The sequence below is a fragment of the Neofelis nebulosa genome, chromosome 2 (genome assembly GCF_028018385.1).
Source record: "Neofelis nebulosa isolate mNeoNeb1 chromosome 2, mNeoNeb1.pri, whole genome shotgun sequence".
NCBI lineage: Eukaryota > Metazoa > Chordata > Mammalia > Carnivora > Felidae > Neofelis > Neofelis nebulosa.
In genome coordinates, this window is record NC_080783.1 from 82660705 (window position 1) to 82685243 (window position 24539).

General features: G+C 44.8%; 1 long non-coding RNA gene across 1 annotated transcript; it reads right to left on the minus strand.

The window, feature by feature from the left end:
• Positions 1 to 207: 207 nt before the first annotated feature.
• LOC131503713 (uncharacterized) lies at positions 208 to 16696 on the minus strand. The gene is made up of 3 exons (XR_009257540.1): positions 11150 to 16696; positions 7031 to 7141; positions 208 to 5078 (listed from the first exon to the last, which is right to left on the minus strand). It is a non-coding gene; the product is annotated as an uncharacterized LOC131503713 (long non-coding RNA).
• Positions 16697 to 24539: the final 7843 nt, after the last annotated feature.

Genomic DNA, 24539 nt, shown 5'->3' on the forward strand with positions numbered 1-24539 from the left:
CCTTTAGGTCTTACCTTAAATGTCACTTTCTTGGGGAGAAGACCTCTTACCCCCAGCCAAGCTACATACTCTTTACTTGCACCCACAGTATCTTGCCTTTCTCTTTCATAACATTCAATGTCATTGGAAATTTTGCTTAACATCTCTCTTCCCCATTAGATTTTAAGCTCAAAGAGTAGAGATTTTGTCCACATTGCTTTATACTCCATCATCTGGCACATAACCGACACTGTGGACACAGTGTAAGTAAATATTGGTTGGTTACCTAGCAGGTGCAATCACAGTTGAAGCCTCCCAAAAGTGTGGCCCCAATGATTCCTCCAAACCCTGTTCAGCCTCTTGCATTCATGGAGCTTCACACCTACCAAGTTCCTGCTCTAGAGGACAGAGTATGGAAAGAAACAGATGTAGACAGATCAGAGTCCAATTTGGAACCGAAAAACAATGTTGTTGCCTTACAGAGCAAATGGCTCATTAGAATTCAAGACATTCCCCTTCCAAGCACACTTGTTTCTTATTGTTTGCTCTAAAGTGTTTTGTGTGACTCAGAGATACAGACTACAGACTTGAAACAGAAAGCAAAGGCTGAGAGGAAGAAAAGCCGGAGCCATTTCCTGTTCAGTGACAGCACACACCAGGGAGGAGAGTGTCCTTGTCCTCCCCTGCTGCTTCGGCAATAAGCAGAAGGCTTTCAAGTCCCCAGGTCAATGCTCTCTCCTGGACTACAGGCAGAGGTCTAGCAAGAGAAGCCACAGGTATGGTGTCCAGGGGGTGGGGATGTCGGGAGGTGCCATGGGTGGGAACTGCTGGTTCCTTTCCCTTGGACACTCAAGTAGTTCAACTTCCTGAAAGGAGATGTGATGGGGTGGGGAGAGTGCACTCTTCTTCCTCCACACTAGGCTGTTGGGCTTCCCTTTTCAGGATTACGTAAGCCTCATCTTCACTCTGTGCCGGTAGACACCCTCTTTTCTTCACAGCCAGCCACAACCACTAGAAATTCATCGCCAAGAATTCCTCTGGGAAAATCATGGAGTCACTTTATCCTGGAGTTAGATGTGGAATGGCTGAGACCATTCTGTTCAGGGAATGGGTTTAGTTGAAAGTCAAGGGAGCCCAGTGGCAGGTTCCCAGACCCAGTCAGCTGGCTAAGGCATCATGGCTTCCTATAAGTGGGCCTGGCCTCAGGGACTCTGAAAGCCTGCCATATTGGATGGAGATGGAGAAGGCCAGAAGATGGGAAGCATGGGGACAATTTTCAAAAGGTGCAGGGGTGATGATATTCAGTAGGCCTAGGCTTGAATTCAGGCCATGCAACTGAGAGCTAGCTCTTCACTTCTTGAGGCTCAGTGTCCTATGAAAACATGGGTCTTGAAATGTATGTGGATGCCCTAATACACAGTACGCTCTAGATTCAAGAGGCAACTTGTATAATTATTACCCAGGGGTTGAGCTCAAGAACCTAACTTCCATTCCCTTCTGACTCACCATGCTTCCTTCAGAGTGTTTTTTCCAACACATGAGCTGACTCCATCAGTCCTCAGTGAGGGAGATTTGGGGCCTCCCCAGGGTCCACTTCTCAAACTTTTCTGCTCTAGTGTCCCTAACAAGAGTGAATGTGTGCCTCGGAGCACCAGAGATGAAAATTCCTTTAAGTCCCTTGTTCTATTTTAAAAATTCATGTGAATTAGGGGTACCTGGCTGGCTCAGCTGGTAGAGGATGAGACTCTTGATCTCGGGGTTGTGAGTTCAAGCCCCACATTGGGTGTAGAGATCACTTAAAAATAAAATCTTTTTAAAAAAAGGTCATGTGAATTTATGTATCTTAATCTGTAATATAGTCCTGCTTGTTTAATATAAAAATAATGTATTCTTCAGCTATGCAAATAAAATGTACAGTTCTGGGAGGTCACTGGGAGAAGGAGAATGCACTGACCACGCACATCTGAAACTTGTTTCATTCTCCCCATAACCGTTTAAAATAGAGACTTTTTAAAAAGCATGAAAACATTACAGCCATTACAAAGCAGAATGTGAGCATTCCCCACACTGTAACTCCCTAAAAGAAACCCCTGTGAACAGTATCTGTGACACCTTTCTTTTCCTTGGCCTTGTGAGTTGTTGGACGTCCCTGCCCCCTGGAGTCTGTGAGGTGTCTCAATTGTACAGTCAATTGCAGACACCGTCCCCACCCTTTCAATGGAGAGTGGCAGCCTCCTGCCCAGAACCCATTCTGTTAACTCACTGTAAGCTTTGACCTCAAGTCAGCTCTGTCAGAAATCAAGAGAAGTGTTAGGAGGAAATCTCACTTCTTCAGACTTTTGCCTGATCTTTATTTTAGAAGTAGCTGAACCTAATGGGAATGTGTTGTCTGGCAGAGCCACAGGCTGGTAGCCAGCTCCTCAGGGGTCAGTGTGCAGAAAGAGAGGAGGTGATGTGGACTTCAGTTCAGACCCTGGTGGGGAGGGAGTGGAGCTGGATGGTGTGCTGTCTAGGACTCCTGCTTTGTAGTAGAGGGGCTGGGATTGGAAAGAAGCTACAGGCAGGTCAGTGACCTGCTTGCAGTGGGAGCTTCCAAGACTCGGGTCCTGAGGACAAAATACAAGGCAGGATTGGGATAAAGGTCTATCTCCCTATGTCTGCAGGGTGTCCAGGAGCTCAAGGAGGAAGGCACTGCTTCCAGATATCCTGGCCAAAATGGCCATGAGTGGCTTTGGGGGCAGCGGTCAGCAGTGAGGGGCCAGGCAGAAGGGCCTGAGAGCAGAGATTGTTCTTTCACATAGACAAGTCTCCAGCAATACCCAGCGGGAGCCTTACAGGGGATGCCAAGGCACAGGCAATGGGCCAGTATAACTGAATGTTAATGCTTATGTGGCCTAATAAGTATTCGAATCCAGGGACATCTTGAAGAAATTCTGTTTAGGGAAGAATTCTGTCAAGCATTTAATCATGGGATTTCTTTTGCCTGTATATGTTCCTAAAAACAAAAACCAAAAAAAAAAAAAAAACCCACAAAAAAACCCCCACAAAGTGGAACTTATATGTGAAATGAATTTGCCCCTTCAAAGTGGTACTTTTGGAGTTAATGCACACATTCTAGGATGCTCGTGATATTTGCAGTAATCATCTTTGGGAACTGACTTCAGAGCCATCCTAAGAGTCAGACCTCAGAGTCAGCTGGTTTGATCACTCAGCTTATGCTTCAGATGTGTCTTTGAATAAGTTTTGTTTGATTCCAAAGATGAAATCCTCCATCAAGTGATTATGTTTTTTCACCAAGTCTGTTCCTCTGTAGACAGTAAATTTCTTGAACCAATGGAGCATGTTGGGCTCATCTTTGGCTGCAGGAGACCTGGCCGGGCACTTGAGAAATGCTTGATCAATATTTAGTTCTGTGCTTGTTAACTACACTCCATAGGCCTATTTCTGCCGCTGTTGTGTTTTGCACACATTGCAGACACACATTGCAGACATCGAAACATTTGGGTTTTCTTCTCAGGTGGCTTTTTGTATTAAATAGTTAATATTTAATCCAGAAAAGGAAGGGTTATTCTAAATCTGCACCCACCAAAAGCCACAGTAGAAATGCCTTCTGGAATGAGCATCAACAATTTAGCTTTTTCTGTTGGTTGATGTCACAGAGAACAGTCTGTCAACATTTTTCCCTATGTTGCTTTTCTTTCTGGGGGCACAGAATAAAGATGAAAAATCACAGCTCTGGGAGCGAACAGAATAGAGAGCTGGCACTCGAGGGATTGATTATGTATTCACTTATTTATTATAATTTTTTAAAAAATGGCCCAGCTGCTTCAGCTTACACAAGCTGGGCTGAAATATTTCAGTTGATAGTATTCTCATCTGGTGGTTATAATACTGTTTTTTTAACCCTAAAAGGAGAAAATAAAAATTAAGTAAAAAAAATAATGCTTGAAACTAAGATTCAAACATTCCAGTATTCTCAAGAAATGGCCACTGTTTTGTTCTCCCTTCCTTGTGAGTTGATCCATAGTAGCCATGTTCACCAGGGGTACACGTGGGAACCAGCTCACCTGGGAGAATTTTCCAATTGTTCACGTGTCCCTCATGTGACCTAGAAGGCCCAGGCCCAGACCTGTTCACTTGTAGGATGCAGACCACTGATTGAGAATATGTGATCTATAGCAATCTGACCACTGCTGCTCTGTTATTTCTCTCCTGTGGTCATCATTATGCCAAATAAGTTACGTTTTGGTCAAATGATAGACTAGCTCAACTCCAGCTGTCTCAGAGAGAAGGAGGAATGTATTGGCTCATATAACTGGAAAGTCCAGGGAAAGGTTTGGCACAAAATATTACTTGATTCAATTACCTAAATGGTGTCAAGATCAGGCTTCTCTTATCTCTTGGCTTGGCCCCCTAATTGGTACTTTTCTCACACAAGCTCTTTTGTGAAGGCAAGATGGCTGCCAGCTGCTCTGGCCTCATAACCTCCAACTCCATTGGAAAGTTAGCCTCTATTTATCAACTTTTGGAATGAAATTCTGTGATATGTCTCTCCTTGGTTCACACGGGGTCTCAAGTATCTATCTCTTCTGTACCAGACAGAATTCACTCAGAATACAGAAGCCACTCTAGATATTTAAAGCAGAGAGGGATTTCATTCCAGTACTGAGTTCTTACAAAATTGGTGGATGGTCTGAAGGAGTGAGATAGATAGATGATAGATAGATAGATAGATAGATAGATAGATTTTTTTAATGGTAGCACTAGGGTTTATTAAGTTGTGCCTTAGTACAGGCTCTGGGACTTGCCCGTGGTGCTCTTGATGTATAAAGCCTGGATGTTCTGCCAATTCTTCTTGAGCAATGGTACCAGGAAATTGACAGCTAAGTGGATGTTGTGCCCAAGCTCATCCTCTGTCATCTTCACATGGCCGATAGCCACTGCCAGATGCCACACCATCTTCAACTGGGAATTTAATTATGGACTTCACTTCATCTACTCTGACCATCACGTTTTCACTGTGGATCAGCAAGGAAAGGAACTTGCCAGCTTTATTCAGGCCTGGTACCAGGATTTGTGACATTGCCTCCAAACTGCTTCTGAAACCCAAGACACAATTGACCAGATGTGGAACCACTGCTTCATGGAAAGTGTCCATAAGCATGCATGCCTACAGAAAATGTGAACATCATGGGACGCCTGGGTGGCTCAGTTGGTTAAGTGGCCGACTTCGGCTCAGGTCATGATCTCGCACTCCGTGAGTTCAAGTCCCGCGTCGGGCTCTGTGCTGACAGCTCAGAGCCTGGAGCTTGCTTCGGATTCTGTGTCTCCCCCTCTCTCTGGCCCTCCCCCCATTCATACTCTGTCTCTCTCTGTCTCAAAAATAAATAAATGTTTAAAAAATTGTTTTTAAATAAAATAGAAAAGAAAATGTGAACGTCACAGAGAAATTATCTCTTCCAAATACAGTTTGAATGGAAAATTTTGGGTAATAATTTGCATTCCTATCATTGCCTGTAGAAAAGTATAGAAAGGTGGTTTTTAGCTGTATAACTGCTACAATATGGATAACACACTGGAGGATGGTTTGAAAGGAGGAGAGTGGGAGGGTGCAAGGCTTTCCTATGCAAGGAGCCACACCCCCAGCTTCTGGGACTATCCAGGGTCAAGTACACCTGTAGCCCAAGGATTAATAGTTGGATCAGATTGGTTGTCCAGAGGAAATTTATGTTATGGGTTATAGTCTGGGTTAAATTTAGTTTATATTATGCTGATACTAGAAGGAGAGGAAAAGATGTTGGGTGACAAAACCCAAAATTGTCTCCTGCAAGGTGTATGATGCTTTATCATTACAAGTACCTTCACCTACACTGTTCCATTTGATTCTCACAAAAGCCCCATAACTCGAGGAGGATTGGGGGGGGGCGGGGTAGGAGGTGCAGTAAGGTCAAATACGGTTGTTCCCATCCTATAAAGGAGAAGTCCAGGAGATGCTTCGGAGGTTAAGAACCTGCTCAAACTAATCTCTTACAGCTGGTGAGAGGCAGCACTTGCATTCAGACCCAGTCTCCTGACTCCAATCCCATTTCCTTGGGCTACAGCAGAATGTTCTTTCTGAAACAATGGTTCCAACCCCCCAGCCCTCATGTGTAGAGCCTTATGCCAGGCTTTTCCTTTAGGGAAAGCATTCCTCTGCTTTTCAACAGCTATGGCCAGATTGGAACACAAGGTCATGGAAGATGCCAATACTAGAGAAGAAGAGGGAAACTTTCACAAGTGCTTGGATGCTTTGTACTTCTCTTCATTTGGTCTTTATCTGAAGAATGAAACAGGGAGTTTCACATTTGTTTGTTTAATGCTGGGTGTTCCAAGATGCTATAGTATCATTTCAAATATCTGAATTTAGGACATAGATTGGCTGTTTCTCCCAAACAGCAATATTTTTAGTATTAGCCATTCCCACGTAAATGCAAAATCTTCTTTGATAATAGATCAAAGCAAATCCCTCCTCCTAGCCTTCCTTGTGGGCTGCAAAATGACTGGGTTTGCATAAACCAGATTAGAGCCGTGCAGAGCTTCCACCAGCATTACAAATGGCTCCTGGCGTCAGCACCCAGGAAACCCCCGCTGCCTTATCAGCAAGAGCTTCCTCTCCATGACTCTCAGAGATTCAGGCCACCGCAGTGACAGAGATCTCAAAACTGGACTACACAGCGTCCCAGAGGCACCACATCCCAAAGAAGGGGACTTGCCTCGAGGCCAGTGGGTCAACAAGAATCTAGGGACGTGTTCCTGGGGAAGAAGAGCAAACATCACGGTCTGCCCCCTGGAAGTTCTGCCTCGAGGTCAGACCTTGTGGGGCCCACACAGTGGCTGCATGCAAGGCATCTCCACCCCAGTGGGCAATAGGACCAAAACTGTGATCAAGGACATTCTTCCTTTTCACATGTGTGGTTGAGGCATCACACTCCTAGAATCCTCGCCATCTGTCTTAGCTCAGGCTGCTGTAACAAATTACCATAGATGGGGTGGTTTAAATAACAAAACTTACTTCACACAGTTCTGGAAGCTGTAAGTCCAAGATCAAGGTCCTGGCAGCTTCTGTTCTGATGAGAGCCCTCTTCCTGGTTTGCAGATGGCTTTCTTCTCATATCCTCACATGCTGGAGAACAGAGAGAAAGAGCAAACTCCTGAATCTCTTCTTATAAAAACAGTTATCACGTTCGCAAGGGCTCTACCCTCATAACTAATCACCTCCCAGATGCCATACTTCCTAATGCCATCACATTGAGGGTTAGGATTTCAACATGCAAATTTGAGGGGAACACAGATATTCAGTTTATAGCATCATCTGGCTGTAGAGAAGACTTTTGGCAGAAGCTGGTCACTCCTGAGGTCCTGGCCCAAACTGGCTAAGTTGGGCCAGTCTTTTTGTCATTCACACCAGGTCTCAGTGAAGCCTTTATGACATTTCACACAGTGAGCTAGTTAGTTCTTTTTTTCTCTCAATGCTTCATTTTAACAAAGTTAAAAAAACACTTCTGTTATAGGCTGAATTATGTCTTCTTCCAAAATACGTATGTTAATCTCCTAACCCCAGTACCATAAATATGACTATATTTGGAGATAGGGTCTTGGAAGAGGTAATCTAGTTAAAACGAGGACATTAGGTTGGGTCCTAATCCAGTATCACTGATGTCCTTATAAGAAAAGATTAGGACACAAACATGTACCAAGGGAAGACCGTGTGAGGACATAGGGAGGAGACCGCCATCTGCAAGGCAAGGAGAGAGTCCTCAGAAGGAAGGAGCCTTGCTGACCATTGATCTAGGACTTCTAGCCTCCATAATAATGAGAAAATAAATTTCTGTTGTTTAAGCTACCCAGTCTGTGGTACTTGGTTACAGTAGCCTTAGTGAACTAATACAACTTCCTCCAGACCAGCTGGTATGATTTCCTGCCTCCGTTCTCCAGCCCTTTTCCTTGATAGCACTACTGACCATTTGTCCTCTGGATGCAGAGATGACAATGAGGCCATCACTAGTAGGTGTGTGCTTGGAGCCCTTTCCCAAGTACGACCATGGAATCATCCACTTATTCTCTCTTTCCCTGGACTCTCTCTAGGGCCAAGAAAACAATAACGGCTTACCACATGCTTCTGGCTGGGGAACATTTCATGAAGGGGAACTTCCAGGGGAAGAGGGCCCACATGTGTTTGATGCACCTCCTTGGTCCCCACATTTACCATTCTAGCCAACTGACTCACCACATATTTACACCTCCGTTTTCGCTCAGCATCATTGGTTTAATCCATTTGGACCCCACCTTCCTAAGTTTATTTCCAACTATGTTGTCACAACACACAGACACATGGATTGCCTGGATTGGCTTGTGTTTCCTCCACAGGTTTAGTACTTTGCCTCATGCAGACATGATGGACTCACCCATCTGAACTGATCAGACATTATCGATTATGACAATTGACACATTGTCTTACTTTCAGCCCTTTACGGTATAGCTTGTGTTCTTGTTACAGTGTATTTAATAAGTATTGTGAACTCTTAGGAGAATAAGGATTAAGCATATTACTAGTGGTTGTACGGGGAAGGTTGCATCTCTTTCCCAGAAGTCTTATAGAACCTAGTGTTTTAGCCATCCTGGTTGCTCCATCTGCACTCGAGGCAATGGTATTTATATCTCCTGTCTCCTTAGCAATTGCCTCTTTGTGGACAAGCTTTTGCTGGGACTCTCTGTGACCTCCCCACTGTACCCAGCACAAGTCCTGACATGCACAGGGGCTCAATCAAGATATCCTATAGGAATAAATTATGCTTATTATTTAGATTAATTTGCACTTATTAGTCATTTTAATTTCAAAGTATTTCTCCCTTTTCATCCTCACAGTAACCACCAGAACAGTTAAGGAATCAGAGACATGTACCTGATGTGATTAAAAGGCTTAGGCCAGGGTGCATAAGAAATATTAGAATGCCTACTCGTCTGTATTTTTAATTTTGTAATTCAATGTATGTTTCACTGATATTATTAATGTGTTACATGGTACAGTGTATAATATAGTACATGTATGCACATGCCAACAAACAAACAAACAAACAAACAAACACATTGCAGCTGCCTGCTGAAGAAGTTTCCCTAAGGAGTTGGCATTTTTAGCAATGTTTCGAGACTGAACCAAGACTAAGAACCAGCCATTCCTGTCCCTCTGAGCCTCATTTCCTTACCTGTGACACAGGACCATCCACAGGTGTGGTCCTGTGACCAGGGCTCCTTCCCAGCTCTGCCAGTCCACTCTGTATGGACTTATCTAAGGGGCAGATTCCCCTGGAGCAAGAGAAGTTCCTGCCTCCTTGGACATTTTGGACTCTGGCATGATGATGTGTGTGATGTGTTAGCCCTGCTCCTGGCCCGTAGAAACCCACGTGTGATCTCCGCCATTAGTATTACTACTGAGAGAGCCTCAAATGATCAGCACTAAATAAATGTTTGTTAAATGAACATGTGAGATGCTCTGAAGACCAAGTCCCTGCCCTGGTGCTCAAAGGATATGTGTCTTCCTTACCCTGCTCCTTGGTAAGAGGACCAGTGGAAAGCAGGACTGTAAAGTCTGTAATTTGTCCCTGTCTCCTGCTCCCTTTAGGGTCTAGGAAGGGGATGGGAGATTGAGAGTCTTTGACTTCATGAAAACCTGCAGAGATAATTCTTCATTCCTCTTTTGCCTGATGAGGTGCTGAGTTAGGGTATCCCCATGGGATTTGAAGGTAGCCCTGCCCTGCCTTAAGCCCGGATGGCAGTACAACCCTGGCCATCCCAGCCCCCAGTTCTGGGAGGCAGAACCAGAGAGTGAGAGTACTCCTGGGCCCTGGGGTCTGGGGGAAGCAGGGCCTGCTGCCTGGTGCTCCGGGGCCCCTCAGAGCAGTGCTTATTATACCCCTTCATTCCAGCTGGAGGTTTCTGGAAGGACAGCCCTTTTCTGAGAGCATGGGCAGCTACAGAAACCTGGCTTGTAGTGACATCCAGAGGTCATGGAGAGAGGCAGCTGATTGGCAAGGGAATGCATGAGGGTGGAAATATTAAAAAAAAATTTTTTTTTTAATCTTTATTTTTGAGAGAGAGACAGTGTGTGAGCAGGGGAGGAGCAGAGAGAGAGGGAGACACAGAATAGGAAGCAGGCTCCAGGCTCCAAGCTGTCAGCACAGAGCCTGACGCAGGGCTCGAACCCACGAACCGTGAGGTCGTGACCTGAGCTGAAGTCGGACGCTTAACCGACTGAGGGTGGAAATATTTTCATCTTAATTTGGGTGAATCTACAGTTGCATTTTTAGCTGGATATCAACGAGAGCCTGGAGGCACAACATCCCGTATGGGCACATTCCCAGAGTGCAGACAAATCCCACTCAGGCTGCCAAAGAGAGGGTCCCAAGGGGAAAGAGATCTGCTACAGAATAGCAGAGACGTCTACACACACACACACACAGCACAACCAGAGAGTCTAGAGAGTTTCCTCAGACGTCAAGTGCATCACTGAGCTGGGCAGCTTGTTACAGACCCAGGTTTTGAACCCCGCCTCAAGGATTATGACCCTGGGGCTCTGGGGTGTTTCGAGGAAATTTGCAAATGAGCTCCTCAGGTGTTGCTGATAGGGTGATCTGTGAGCCACACTTTGGGAAACACTTTCTTAATGCCCAGAATTACAGTGATGAGAGTTTGGATTGCAAAGCCTGAGAACTAGATAATTTTGAAGCCTGACTCACTTTTGGGGGAGGCGGGTCTATCCCCACCCAACTACTCCAGAACACTGGTTGCAGGGTGGGGAAGGTGGGGTGTGGTTAAGGAGATAGAATGCCAGGAATGAATGAAGGAGGAGATGCCAGTTTAGCAAAGGAGGTAGAGGATGCAAAGATACTTTCTGATCTTTAAATGCGTACTGCTCTTTCCTCTCTCCCTTATCTGGACCACTGTGGGAGGCAGCAGGGTGAGGACCAATCAGCCGGTGAACTTACTCCTTATAGAGGCCAGGCTGGGCCAGCCTCAGTGGGGCCCCGCTATAGTGCGTCCTCCCTGCCTCCCCTGAACCTGCCAGGCCCCTCCAGCACCCCCACACCTTCTCACCTTTCCCCCACTCCATTCTACACGGGCCCACCCCACCTACCATCTTCTCCCCAGGAGAGGCCTCAGTGAACATGTTGGGCCTTGTTCTCCTCTTAAGGACAAAGGCAGGTTGGGAGAAGGCAGGAGGCCATCACCGGCTGCATCTCTACCAACTGGCTTAGGCGATGATAGCAAATGGGTTTCAGACCCTGCTTAGTAAAGCCCCACCTTGGTGGGCAGGTTTCTAGAACTCACTTCTCCCCTTTTGATCAGAGCAGCCCAGCTCACAGGTACCTCCTTTGTTTCTGCTTCCTGGCAAGACTTCTTTTGAAGACAGGCTTCTTGTGGTTTAAAGAAAAAAAAATGTTTTCAACCACAAATCTAGTGTGACTGCCTCGTTTTTCAGATAAGGAGGCCCAGAAAGTTAACTCGCCTTCCTAGCTTTCAGTTTTGATTTGGGTATTTGGAATATTTTTGTAAATGGGATCATATATTTTATCCAAGTTCCAAAGTGGAACCAAAAGAATTATAGTGAAACAATTTTTTTTGGAAAGCCAAATTCAGGTCAGTGACATTGGCTATGGCTAACCAGCCAGCCAGCAAAGCAAGCTGCCAGAAAGGAAGGAGGCTGCTTCCCCTCCCCCTCCCTCCTTAAGTGTATGCAGCTGGGAACACTGGGCTGGAAGTCCGTTTGCAGAGCAACCCGGAAGGCCCTGATTTCTCATGTTCAACCTTTGTGTATCCAGAGTCTACATGTAGCCTCTAAACGCCACTCTTCCAGGTGTCCCCTGGCCACTGACCAGTCCCTCCAGCATTGGACTGTGTGAGGCAGGAAAGAGAAGAGGGAGAAACAGGAGGACACACAGATGGGCTTTGCTTCCGGCACCAACCTTCTCAGCCCGCTGCTCGCCTAGCTGGCTACCTCCTGGTCTCAGTCTGCCTGAGCTGCAGGCTGGGGGGCTTAAATAACAGAAATTAATTTTCTCACAGTTCTGGAGGCTGAAAGTCCACGACCAAGGTGCTGGCAGGTTTGGTGTCACCTGAAGCCTCTCTTCTGGGCTTGCAGATGGCCGTGTGCTCGCTGTGTCCTCATGTGGCCTTCTGTCTGGGCACGCACTCCTGTGGTGTCTTCTTATATGGACACCAGTACCGTTGGATTAGGGCCCCACCCTTGTGACCTCATTAAAGGTCGTATGTGCCCATCACCCTGGGCATTAAGGCTTCAGCATATGAATTCTGGGGGATCTGATCAGTTGTAATAGTCCCCTGAATCCGGCAGCAAGAATGCGTGGGGCAGAGGCTTACCCTCTCACACATCGTGTCAAGCGTCACCTGACTCAGGCCCAGTACAACTCTCACTGACTTTTTCAACAGCCAACGATGGGCTGGGAACCCATGGCCCACAGAGAGCTGCTTCCTCCTGTTTTGCTCATGGAGATCTGAAATCCTCAAAACTCAGCTGGGCGCTAGGAAACGTGCCCTTGTCTGATGTGACCCACGTGGGACCTGGCTGCCCTTTGAAATTTAGGTTAAACCTGGCTCAGACTCTAATTGCATGGCCTCCTTGCAATTTCCTTGCCTTATTTTCTCCAGCTTCTGACTTCTCACTGTGACTTCTTGGCCTCAGACTGGAGCAGGAGTTTGCCCCTTTATGGTTCCCACACACATCCAGACTCACGTAGCATTTTCCCTGGTCACTTACTTTCCTGATTCCAGGCAGGGGCAGAGTGAGATTATACCAGTAGGGAACAACCTTCTGCAAACACCTCCTGTCTCCTCTCAGCCCCCCCTACCTTTCCCAAAGTCCATGCTCCCCTGCCCTATTTGGCCCCTGAGAAGTGGGGTTCAGTTCTGGTGCATAGACGATGTGGTGATGTGCTACCCAGATCCTTCCTTTCAGGGCCAAGGCACACATTCCCCCATCCACATGGGGTGTTGCTTCTGAAAGTCTCAGAACTGAGCCTCTTCCCAGGAACTGCCCTTGACTCAAGGGAGCTGCCTCACTAACAGAGCATCCCAAGCTCAAAGACTTCTCGGTGAGGTGGGTACAAAGGCACAGCCCATCGCTGTGGGGACAGTTCTGAAGAGCTCAAGTTCCCCCTGGAACTGGCTGCTGTCATTGCTGTGACTTCTCCCTCTGCTCAGCCAGATGCCCTCAGTCCTCACAGGTGTTGATACCGAGCACACTCTCTGATAAGCTTCCTGCACTCACACCTCCATCTCAGAGACTATCTCTGGAAAACCTGACCCAAAATGTCAGGTCTGGCAGCCACAGGGGGCAGCCCCATTGTGCTGATCTGCACCTTCCTAGTCTCCCCAAAGTCTTGATAAGTCAGATTCTCTCCATTTTTTTAAAATCATCATTCCCATCTTATTGACAGAGAAACCAAGACTCAGAAAGGAGGAAGCATGTGAGCCCAACCTCACCCCTTGTGTTGTGTTGCGCTCTCTCAAAAATAAATAAACGTTAAAAAAAAAAAAAAAAAAGAAGCTCCCTCCTTCCCTGAAACCTAGCTACGGAGGCACCTGTTACCCCACAAAGGGTTTATCCCAGCATCTTTCCCTCAAATCCAACCTCCTCCCTCCAAAAACCTTCCCATAACAGCTACCAGAAAGGTACAGCCTGAATTATGTGTCAGTCTTGTTTGGTTAGTTAACTGGCTACCATATGGCACTGTGGGTGCCTGATGGTAAAACTAAGCCATATGGTTCTGGCTATGGGAGAGAAAAAGTCTCTCCCTTGCCCTTAATCCCATCCCCCTGTGCTTCCTTATAGGTCTGCTACATGGACACCCCTCTTTCTTTCATTTGGAAAGCCCAAATCTCCCCATCTGGTTTGGTTTGGGTTATTTTGGTTGCCGGGAGCTGAAACCCATTCTGGATGGCTCATATGATCTCAGGATATCCAATAAAACAAAACTGCCTGAGCTTAGGAAGTGTTGACTCCCAAGGGCTGCAGGAAGTGCCTCTCATGTCCCTTTCAAAGGGCAGTAATGCATGGTAGCTAAAAGTAGGGAGTCAGGAGTCAGCCTACTTAGTTTACATCATGGCTTTATTGTGGGTCATCTTGGGCACCACTTCTTTGTGTCTTGGGTTCCTCGTCTGTACAATGAGGATAATCACAGCACCCATATCCAGGGATTTTTGGAGAAATAAATGAGGTACTATCAATGTAAAGGACTTAGTACAGTGCTTGGCATATATGAAGCACCATGGCTTCATTATTGTCTCTTACTCATGGCTTCTCCAATTTTCTCCTTGTATCTGTTGTTCTCTTGTTCTTTCTTTCCCAGCCACTCTCTGTGGGCCCTCATGACTTGGATATGTACGTGACCTGAAAATATCCACTTTATTTTCCTTTGGTTTTCAGGTCAAGGGTCCATTCCCATGGAGCATGCTTCATCTGTACCTCTTAGTTTGGGGCTCCTATGAGAAGGAATGTGACTGTCCCCAGTCATCCTGTTGAGCCTAATCATTCAAGTGAAAGGTCATTGGCAGCTTAGATCAGCCCTCCTCACATCAGGTGCCCACCTCAGTGGAATCATCTGAGGCTGGGAGCATGGAGCTAACCAATGCCCTCTCCCTCAGAAGGCCCACTGGGCAGGGGCAGGCTCTAAGAGAAGGGTGTGTAGGAAGGGCAGCAATCCCCAACTCTGCTTGCGGCATCACTCTGTGAAGCTGATGCAATCTTTGACTTCCCCCATGACTATGGTTTCTCTCACCACACATGTTGAAAGAGTAATCTTTTATGATGGCTTTGCATCCTCTCTACCTCCTTAGCCCTTTGCATCGGACCGCCTGCTCTACCCACTCACCCAGAAGTAATTCCTTGAAGACCTTGCTCAGCCCTTTTTCTCCTTGAAGTGCCTGCATCATTGAACCTCCCAATCACCTCCTCTGTGAAATTTTCCCCTCTCACTTTTCAGGCTGCTAACCAGCCTTATGGTCCTCCAGCCTCACTCATCAGCTTAGCCACTTCTGCTACTTTAACGGATGCTTGGGCATCTAATCTTGTCTTAGATTGTAAGCTTCTAGAAGGCAGACACTATCTTGTACAACTTCATATTCCACAAAGGCTTCCTCACAGTAAGCATGTAACTTACATTATGAGTGTTTTAGTCAGCTTATGCTAGGTTAAGCTGTAGTGACACCCCAAAATCCTAGTGCCTGAAACCAACAAAGGTTTATTTCTTGCTCATGCTCTTTATTTCATGGCTCTTGCGGGTCAGCTACAGCTCTGCTGAGCTCCATCCAGCTTCATTCTACATGTCTCATCTTCTGGGGGATTGAGAGTGAAAGAATACTCCTCATCTAAAATATAAATTTGTGGATACAGAAAACAGCAAGAAACATGACAGAAACACACAGTGACTCTTGAGGCTTCTTTTTGGAACAGGCTCTGTCACTTCTACTCACAATTCACTGGCCAAAACTAGTCCACAGTCAAGTCTGATTGTCAGCAGGGTGGAGAGGTAGAAAGACATCACAAGTATTTAAAAATGAAGTCCTTTTATAGAAAGAGGTTGTAGACAATTAGGGGAAATGATACAGTATTCTACAAAATGATTAAACAGTACTGTTTAAGGGAACCTTGACAGAGAGAGGCTTAACGGTATTGCATAGGAGGGGTCATGGTATCCACATTTCTACAAAATGAGGGATCCATTTTAAGTTATGACTCCAATCAGAATATAAGTAATACCTCCCATGAGAAGGGTCATAAAGCCCTTGCTCCTTTTGGTGCTGTAAATGTGTAGTCATCTCCACAGGGAAAGCACAACCACCATCAGAGTGTGTAGGTGGTAGTGATAGGAAGCTACGGAACCTACCATCCCAGGGCCATTTTTCAGAGCTTGATGGAGGAAACGGAAGCATTTTGAAGAAAACAATTGACACCTAAGTGTTCAATGGCTATGTTTGGTGTAAATGTTGAGGCTTATCACCAAGAATCTGTGGCAAGAGGCAGCAGACGACAGTGGACAAGAACAACACAGGAAACCCAAAGTTGGCCTAGATCAGACCTGAGCTGTGCCTTCAAGCTAGACAGATTAAGAGTTATTGCCACTTCCCTAATGAAAGGGAGCCAAAGACAATCCTGGAGGCTCTTTGGTGTAAGCATAAAGAAAAAATTTATTTGATTCTCACCACAGAGTGTTGGGTTAGTCTCAGTGGGTACTTGGAGTTGGTTTCATACTCATTGCAGAATTATTACATATCTGGACCAAATGAGACCTACCTTCCACGTAGATTCCTGGTAACCAAAGTAGGCAAAACAAGGTGAACAGCCCCTCAATCCAGAATTTAGTCTTACTGAGGTTTGTTCATATCTGGGTATGACAAGTGCCATAGACACTCAGTAAGCATATGCTCAGTGAGGAAATTCATTCTTCCTGGAACAGATTGGGCTTGATGCCAATTACTGGGAAGGATGAACAGGCTCCTAGTGGGACTGAAACTAGTTAATGAGTTCCATCACTTTGTCAAGGACACGAACTACTTGTTATAGGGCATGATTTAAGAACCCAGAGGCTAGTGCCCCCCGCTTTATTAGCATAGGCTAATTTTGAGCAATTCATGATACAAAACTCACCCTCTAAACTAGCTATAAAAATAAATTGAACTGGGGCGCCTGGGTGGCTCAGTCGGTTAGGCGGCCGACTTCAGCTCAGGTCATGATCTCACGGTCCGTAAGGGCTGTGAGTTCGAGCCCCGTGTCGGGCTCTGTGCTGACAGCTCAGAGCCTGGAGCCTGTTTCAGATTCTGTGTCTCCCTCTCTCTGACCCTCCCCTGTTCATGCTCTGTCTCTGTCTCAAAAATAAATAAATGTTAAAAAAAAAATTAAAAAAAACATAAGTAAATAAATTGAACTATACACACCCACCATGAATTTTTGTAATTTCACATAAAAATGTTGGAGGCCTGGGGGGAGTTCATGTTACACAGCACATAGCATCTTACAAATCCCTCTGCAGGAAAGAAATCTCTTTTAGATGTCTCTGCTCCTAAAATCTCCTTCTGATTGTCTTATGGAAAAAGGGGTGGGTTGGAAGATCTGGAAATTGCCTATTTCTTCACCATTCTTCCACAACCCTCAATACCTCTCCCTTCAAGAAGCTCCCTCCTGGGGCATCTGGGTGGCTCAGTTGGTTGAGCGTCGACTTTGGCTTAGGTCATGATCTCACGGTTTGTGGGTTTGAGCCCCGCATCGGTCTCACTGCTGTCAGTTCAGAGTCACTTCTGGATCTTCTGTCTCCATCCTTCTCTCTGTCTCTCCCCCACTTGCACTCTCTCAAAAATAAATAAACATTAAAAAAAAGAAGGTCCTTCCTGCCCTGAAACCTAGCTAGGGAGACACCTGTTACCCCACAAAGGGGTTATCCTAGCATCTTTCCTTCAAATCCAACCTCCTCCCTCCAAAAACCTTCCAATAACAGCTACCAGGAAGATATTTTCTCCTTATTGTTAGGAACTGTACAAGCATATTTTGTGTGTGAGGTTGGATACAGTTATACATCCACTTATTAACTTTGAAAAATCTATTTCATGCACCTGAAACTCATACATGCAAAAGAGAGCCTGAGGAAATGTTGACAGTTTGGCTTATTAATGGACAAGCCTGCCTGGGCTCCTGTCCTGGGACTGCCACTTTCTACCTGGGTAACATGGACAAATTATCTAAGGTCTTCAAGTTTTAGATTCCAGATTGATGAAATGGGTAAATAACAGTACGTGTCCTGTAGAATATGGGATAGTTTGTCATCTAACTGTCACACCATGTAGCGTGCTTAGCATTGTTCCTGGCACATGGCAAGTGCTCCGAAAACATTAGCAATTATTTTATCTTAGCAATACTTACAGAGCAAGAAGAATATGTTCCAACCACATGTTTTGTTCAAAACTTACGTGGTGGTTTTAAATGTGTCTACAAATTTTTTTTCACTCCATCAAGAAAGGCAATCAAGGGGCACCTGGATCCTCAGTCAGTTAAGTGTCTGACTTTGGCTCAGGTCATGATCTCATGGTTTGTGAGTTCAATCCCTGCATCAGGCTCTCTGCTGTCAGCACAGAGCCCACTTCAGATCCTCTGTTCTCCCCTATCTCTCTGCCCCTCCCCCCGCTTGCACTGTCTCTCTCATAAATAAATGTACATTTTTAAAAAATGAGAATATTTCTTTTTTTAAAAAATGGCAGTCAAATTTCCCTTTTCTAGAATACAGGCTGGCTTAAGGGCCTTGCTTCTAACCAATTAGATTGGGTAGAAGCAATGACATGTGACTTCAGAGGTTAGATTAGAAAAGGCAATACAGCTTCCACATGGCTCTTTCTCTGTGTCTTGGAGTATTTGCTCTTAGAAGCCGGACACAATGCTGTGAGGAAGCCTAGACCACACAGAGAAGTCAAGTGTAAGTGTTCTGGCCAACAGTCCTTGTCAAGGTCCTGGCTGACAGCCTGCATCAATCAGCCACTGGACATGTGGAGGGGAAGCCTTCATCATGAGCCCTCAGGCATCACTGACTACTACCAAGATGTCGAATGATAGCCACCCAGCTGAGGTTGGGGTAGGCACACACAGGTGACGTGTACATAGTGGTGGTGAATCTTGACAGGAGGTGCCATTTATGTTCTTTGTTCTTTTCTCCTACCTTGGAAAAAAGGAGTTTCGTAGATGCAGAACAACATATGAATTACATGTCATCACGTAAATGGCATCATTTTTAGGCATGTTGACAAGCACACTACCATTTTGTCACCTGGAATGACAGAATGTGATACTGGGACACCCCACCCCCATCTTCCCTGCCATTCTTGATACAATTGTCAGGCTGTCAGGTCATTTGTCTGATCTCACAGGGATTTGTTAATCTTGGTCATGGAAATTTCAGACATTGAGACGGGCTGGTATAAGTTTTGGTGCCCATCAAAGCTCATCCCATGTAGCTTCCTATTCTGGTCCTGGAGAAAGCATTAGCTTCTTGCCTAATGAGGAGCTGTGCCTCATATAATCTTTTGTAGTAAAAAAAGAGAAAGGCAAAATCCAGTTGGAGGGAGCTAATAGCCTGCTGTGAGGTCTAAGGACAACATGCACACATCAGTGGGATTGTTCCTTGTTGCCCCATCTGTTTGATTTGATTCAGTCCAACAAAAAGGACAGTGTGAAGTGAAGGACTGTGTTGGAGGGGGGTGAGTTACATGGAGAAAGTGCTTCAAAATAAAAACTTAAATTAAAATATAAAAATAAAATTAAATTTAAATTAAAAAAAAGTACTTCAAGAAATTGTCTCTTCATTGTCAGTCCATGAGTAGGTATATCTGACAAAGATTAACCCAGAAGGCCCTAGCAGGGTTGCCATTGAATCTTAGAACATTAATTTGGGGGGGCGCCTGTCTGGTTCAGTCAGGAGCACATGCAACTCTTGATCTGGGGGTTGTGAGTTCAAGCCCTACGTTGGGTGTAGAAATTACTTAAAAATGAAATCTTTTTTTTTTTAATAAAGAACATTAATCTGAGAATAAATCTATTATTTACTTGAAATTAGTAAGCCCAGTGAATGGTGTGATTTGCTCAAAGTCACATGGATAAACAGGAGCAGAGCTGAGACCACAGTATAAGACTTTTGATTCCAACCTTATGGCTCTGGGTTCTAAATACAATCGTATTAAGTTGTTGACCTTAACCTAGCTATTCCCTATGCCTTAATTTTGGAGGTCAATAATCTCTCTCTCTCTCTCTCTCTCTCTCTCTCTCTTTTTAAGAGAGAAGGAGAGAAGGGCAGAGGGAGAGAGAGAATATCTTAAACAGGCTTCATGCTCAGTGCAGAGCTCAATGCTGAGCTGGATCCCATGACCCTGGGATCATGAGATCATGATCTGAGCTGAAATCAGGAGCTGGACACTCAACTGCTCTACTGATTCAGGCACCCAGGCACCCTGAGGTCAATGATATCTTGACTGAGTATCTCAGAGAGCAGCTGGGTTTTTACCCTGAGGTCAATGGAGTGAACTTGAACTGTTGGCACTTTTCCAGGAGGATAGGAAGAATGATCCAACCTCTTCTCTGATCAGAGTGACCTTTCTAAAACAACATTAAATGGTGGCATAGAACCCTATGGTCATCATAACACTCATTACAGTTTAATAATCTTTTGGTGTCTGTCTTTGACCCTAGGCTATACATTCTATGAGGGTTGGAACATGGGAGTCACATTTACCATTGTATCCTACAGTAGTGCTGACATATGTGAAGTGCACAATAAATAGAAATATTTGTTGATACGTGTATAGATAAATGATTGTTGCTCATCTGACTTAAAATATTTCAAATGGCTTTCCATGTTCTGCTGGCCTAGAAGACCTGCCAGCACCCCACTTCCACCATGAGCTAGCTGGCCTCTCCTTACTTTCCAGGCTTATCATCTCCCGCTCTCCTTCCTGGAAATCAACTCAAGACTTACTGAGTCCCTCACAGTTCTCAGAAAATCATGTTGTTCTCTACCCCTTCCTATCCTCCACCCAGCCCCTAGTCTTTCACTTTATTCCTTCTCTTGTAATATTCTTTACCCCTGCTAGCAATGCCTGAATTCCTACTCTTCCCTAAGTCACTTAACCTGATTCCCCAATATTTAAGTCTCCCAATATTCCAAAGCTGTTTGTAATTCACACCTTGCAGTGACTCTTGCCAGTGTACTACAATGATTGTTTATACAACTTCCTCACTCACTGGAATGGGAGCCCTTGAAGGAGGGGCTTTTTTAACTTTCTCTCAGAGATAAGACGCTCTGTAAATATTTGCGGAATGAATGAATGAACAAAAAAATTACACCTCTTGGAAATCTTGGCATTATCTGGAAGCATGGAAATGTACCTAAATATTTAGAAGTCATCATTGTCCACTTGGTTTATTCTTTAGGGTTACTTATAAAGCTTCTAGGGCTCTGAGTTCAGATGAGAAATCTACCATGAGCCAATTTCCCTCTGAGCTGGGTTCCTTAAGAGAATATTCTGCAGGATAGTTAATTCCAAGATTTCTAGGACAAGTTTGTCTTTATGCCTTGAAAAGACCTTAATACATGAATCTGAATACCTTTGTATTTGCACATTTTGCTTTTCGCAAAGCACCTTCATAAGTATGTTCATTTGAACTTCATAGTAATCCTGTGGGGCAGGAAGTATAATTCCAGTTCCCCTAGGGACAGATGAGAAAGCTCACATTGGAAGAAGTTAAGGCACTTGTCCAAGGTCACACAGCTGAGCTGCGCCTAGAACCCAGTTCAGCTCTTTTTCCACAATATCATGACTTAATGAATGAGATGCCTGGAACTACGCAATTTGGCTACTTGTCAAGAAAGTTCCAGAACTTTCCTGAGACTGGGGACGCATGGAGTACATGTGCATGTGCACAGTGAGGGTGCCTGACTAGGTTTGTGAGCATGGGTGTGGCCTCTCCTACCAAGAGTGGCATGGGCAGTGATGGGCCTGCAGTCAGGGTTGGCAACTCTCCTGAGCAGGTGATAGAATCTGACAGTGACTCTGTCTCACATCCAAACAGACATAATTAATAGACACTTTGAACTTATAGAGAGATTGAGGTTATTCATATAACCTAACATAAAACATGGATTCCATGTTATTTATCAGATTTCCAGGAATGCTTTCTTTCCCTTACCATTTAAGTAGAACTGAGCACAGAAAGTTGAATAAGAAAAACTGGGTCCCCCTCCCGCAACTCCCTTTGATCGCTCAGTGCTATCACTGCCTTTGCTCACTGAAGCAACATATTCTGGCCTCCCTGTATTTCGTCACTTAAAGCAATCTCCGAATGTGGATACACACACCTCAGGCACAGTACAAGATAATCCACTGGGATGAGAGAGGGGAAAAAAGAAAAACTCTTATTTCTGTTCAGTTAATCTCAGTCTTTCTTAATTTGTATTTTGTGTGTTTCATAACGCACATCTATAATTATTGCAGTAGTACACACAACACACACACACACACACACACACACACACTTGTATATAGTTAGTCCTCAAAGTTTGGCAATCACTGCTTCACAACAAGGAAATCCATTCTTTGAGGGAGAAACCACACCTCTTGTTGATTTTGTTCTTCACTCAGAGAGCTATGCCTCCTCATGATGGCAGTCAGCATGGTCTGATCTCTTTTGGCTGACCTGATTGCCTTGTGAAGCACAGAATCACAATGCACACACTTTCTCTCCTCCCAGGATGCCCCACCTGCTCCACGATCGCCTTGGACATTTGGGAAGAGCTGGAAAACAATCAGAAAAGGGAGGGAAGGGTCTCTCTCGCCTTTGGTGACTCTTGCTCAGACAGGCAGCTTATCCATAGCAAGCCAGTGCACTTCGCGCCAATTCTTAAACGCTTTCTTTTCCAGCTCCTGTGAGTGTCTGCTTCCCCATTCTTTGCCAACTAAACCAGAAGAGTGAGACTCAGCCTGAAATCACAGGCCCCTGACCTCCATGCTTGTTTTGAAATTTGAAGGAACTTATTGATCCTAGATGATCTCTATTTGATTGGGAAAGGGGGATAGAGCCTGTAAAAGGTCACAGAAGATTTCCTAAGGATATGTTCTCTGACCACAAAAGCTGCTTAAGATTAACTTGGCAGGAAAAACTATGTTCTGGGGAGGATTCAGTCACAGTCCAGGGACCAAATCTCCTGGCGACTAGTCCCCCAGATGCTTTCCCACGTGTGTTGTTCTACAGCAGCCCAGGATACTGAACAGACGGGAAACCCCAAAGAGGCTCTGCCCCTGGGACCTAAGTGCTCAGCTAAAATCGACTCCCTCCATCAGTGTTTAACAAATTTTGCCCCCTCTTTCAGCAAGATGTGACTAAGAATTCAGTCTAAAAAGTCTAGGTTCAGTATTTAGACATAAACTTCCAATTTAAAAATAAATAATAATTCTTAATGACACTTGAAGATACTATCACTTCAGATTATTTGTTCTTTCCTCTCCCTTTTTGAAAGCATGTCTCAGTGTATTATCTCTTCTCATTTTCATATTAGTCCTCTGAGTATAGCTAACCCTAGGAGAGTTATGAACACTTTCCTCCCACCCTCCATAAGTCTCAATTTTTTTTTTAGGAAATTCCTGATTCTTGCTTGGTTCACAGTCTTACTCCTCTCAAGAGCATCCTTGTTTAAATCAGGGAAAAGAAATAAATGGTTAAATGTAAACAGTAGGATCCTCTAAAGTGATCATCCCACAGAAGACTGGATCTTTCTTTAAGACAAATAAAAGCTATGTCATTTCCATCTGTGGATGAAGGAACTGAGGCTCAGCCCCTACTATTAGAAGTAATAATAATGACAACATCTAGACTTGCATAGCATTTACTCTATGCCTGACACTCTTCTAAGTGCTTCACATAGATTGATTTATTTAATCCTCTAGCACATTGATGATTCTATTATCCCTTAGTTTTCAGATGATGAAACTAAGGCACCAAGAAGGTAATTTGCCTGAAGTCACACAGCCACTGAATAACTGGTTTCGCATCCTAGGAGTCTAGACCCAGGATCTTTTTAGTGATTTGTCCTAAATCATGGAGTCAGTCAGCGGTAAGAACTGGGACCCCAAATTTCAGTCTCTTAAGTCAAATATACTCTTCTCTGTACTAAGCTCTGTAGTCCTGATCTGACTGATTTGAAATTGTTTAAACTTCTCATACCTTGAGCTACTTACTCAAAGAACTCGTTCTGACTTCACTCTGAGGCTGAAAGCTAGAAGTTCTGTTTCTACCATGGTTGCCACAGTCAGTGAATGTAGTTATCTTCTTAGAGAAGTCATTTTCCCGCCTAGTTTATTAGAACCATTTTATTGATTCATTTCTGCATGTGGCATTATGGGAAGTAGAATTAATCTAAGAAACACCATAGGTAGAAGATCCAGAAGCTCAGGGCTGGATAGGAGAGCCAGAAAAGGCTTCCATGATGCAGTTTGCTTGGGCCAGAACTGCCTTGGACAGGTAAATAGCACTTTCCTACCTTTAAAGCCTTTCTGGAGAGACACAACTCCTCCTTACCTGTGACACTTCACTGGCAGGAAGCTCCCTTTCCTGATCTAAATCTTTCATACTGCAGCTTAACAATACACGTTCTCTGAGGACCTGTTACGTGACAGGCGCTAAGAACTTTATCTGCATTATCTCATTCAATCCTTAACCCCATGAGGGAAGTGTTCTCCTTTTACAGGTGAATCTAAGCATAGATAGGTTAAATAACTTGCCCAAAGTTAAACAACTGTTACTGGCACAGTCTAGATTTGACTGGAGATGATCTGTCTCCGGGACCCAGTTTATCAACTTTATAATGGGCTGCCTCCCTGTCAAGGGTCCGTTTCCTGTATACAGGACCTGTTATAGAGGGAAGGCCTATTTGCTGGCCTCTGGATCATAGGATTGAATGCCTGTCATTGCACTGCCTCTG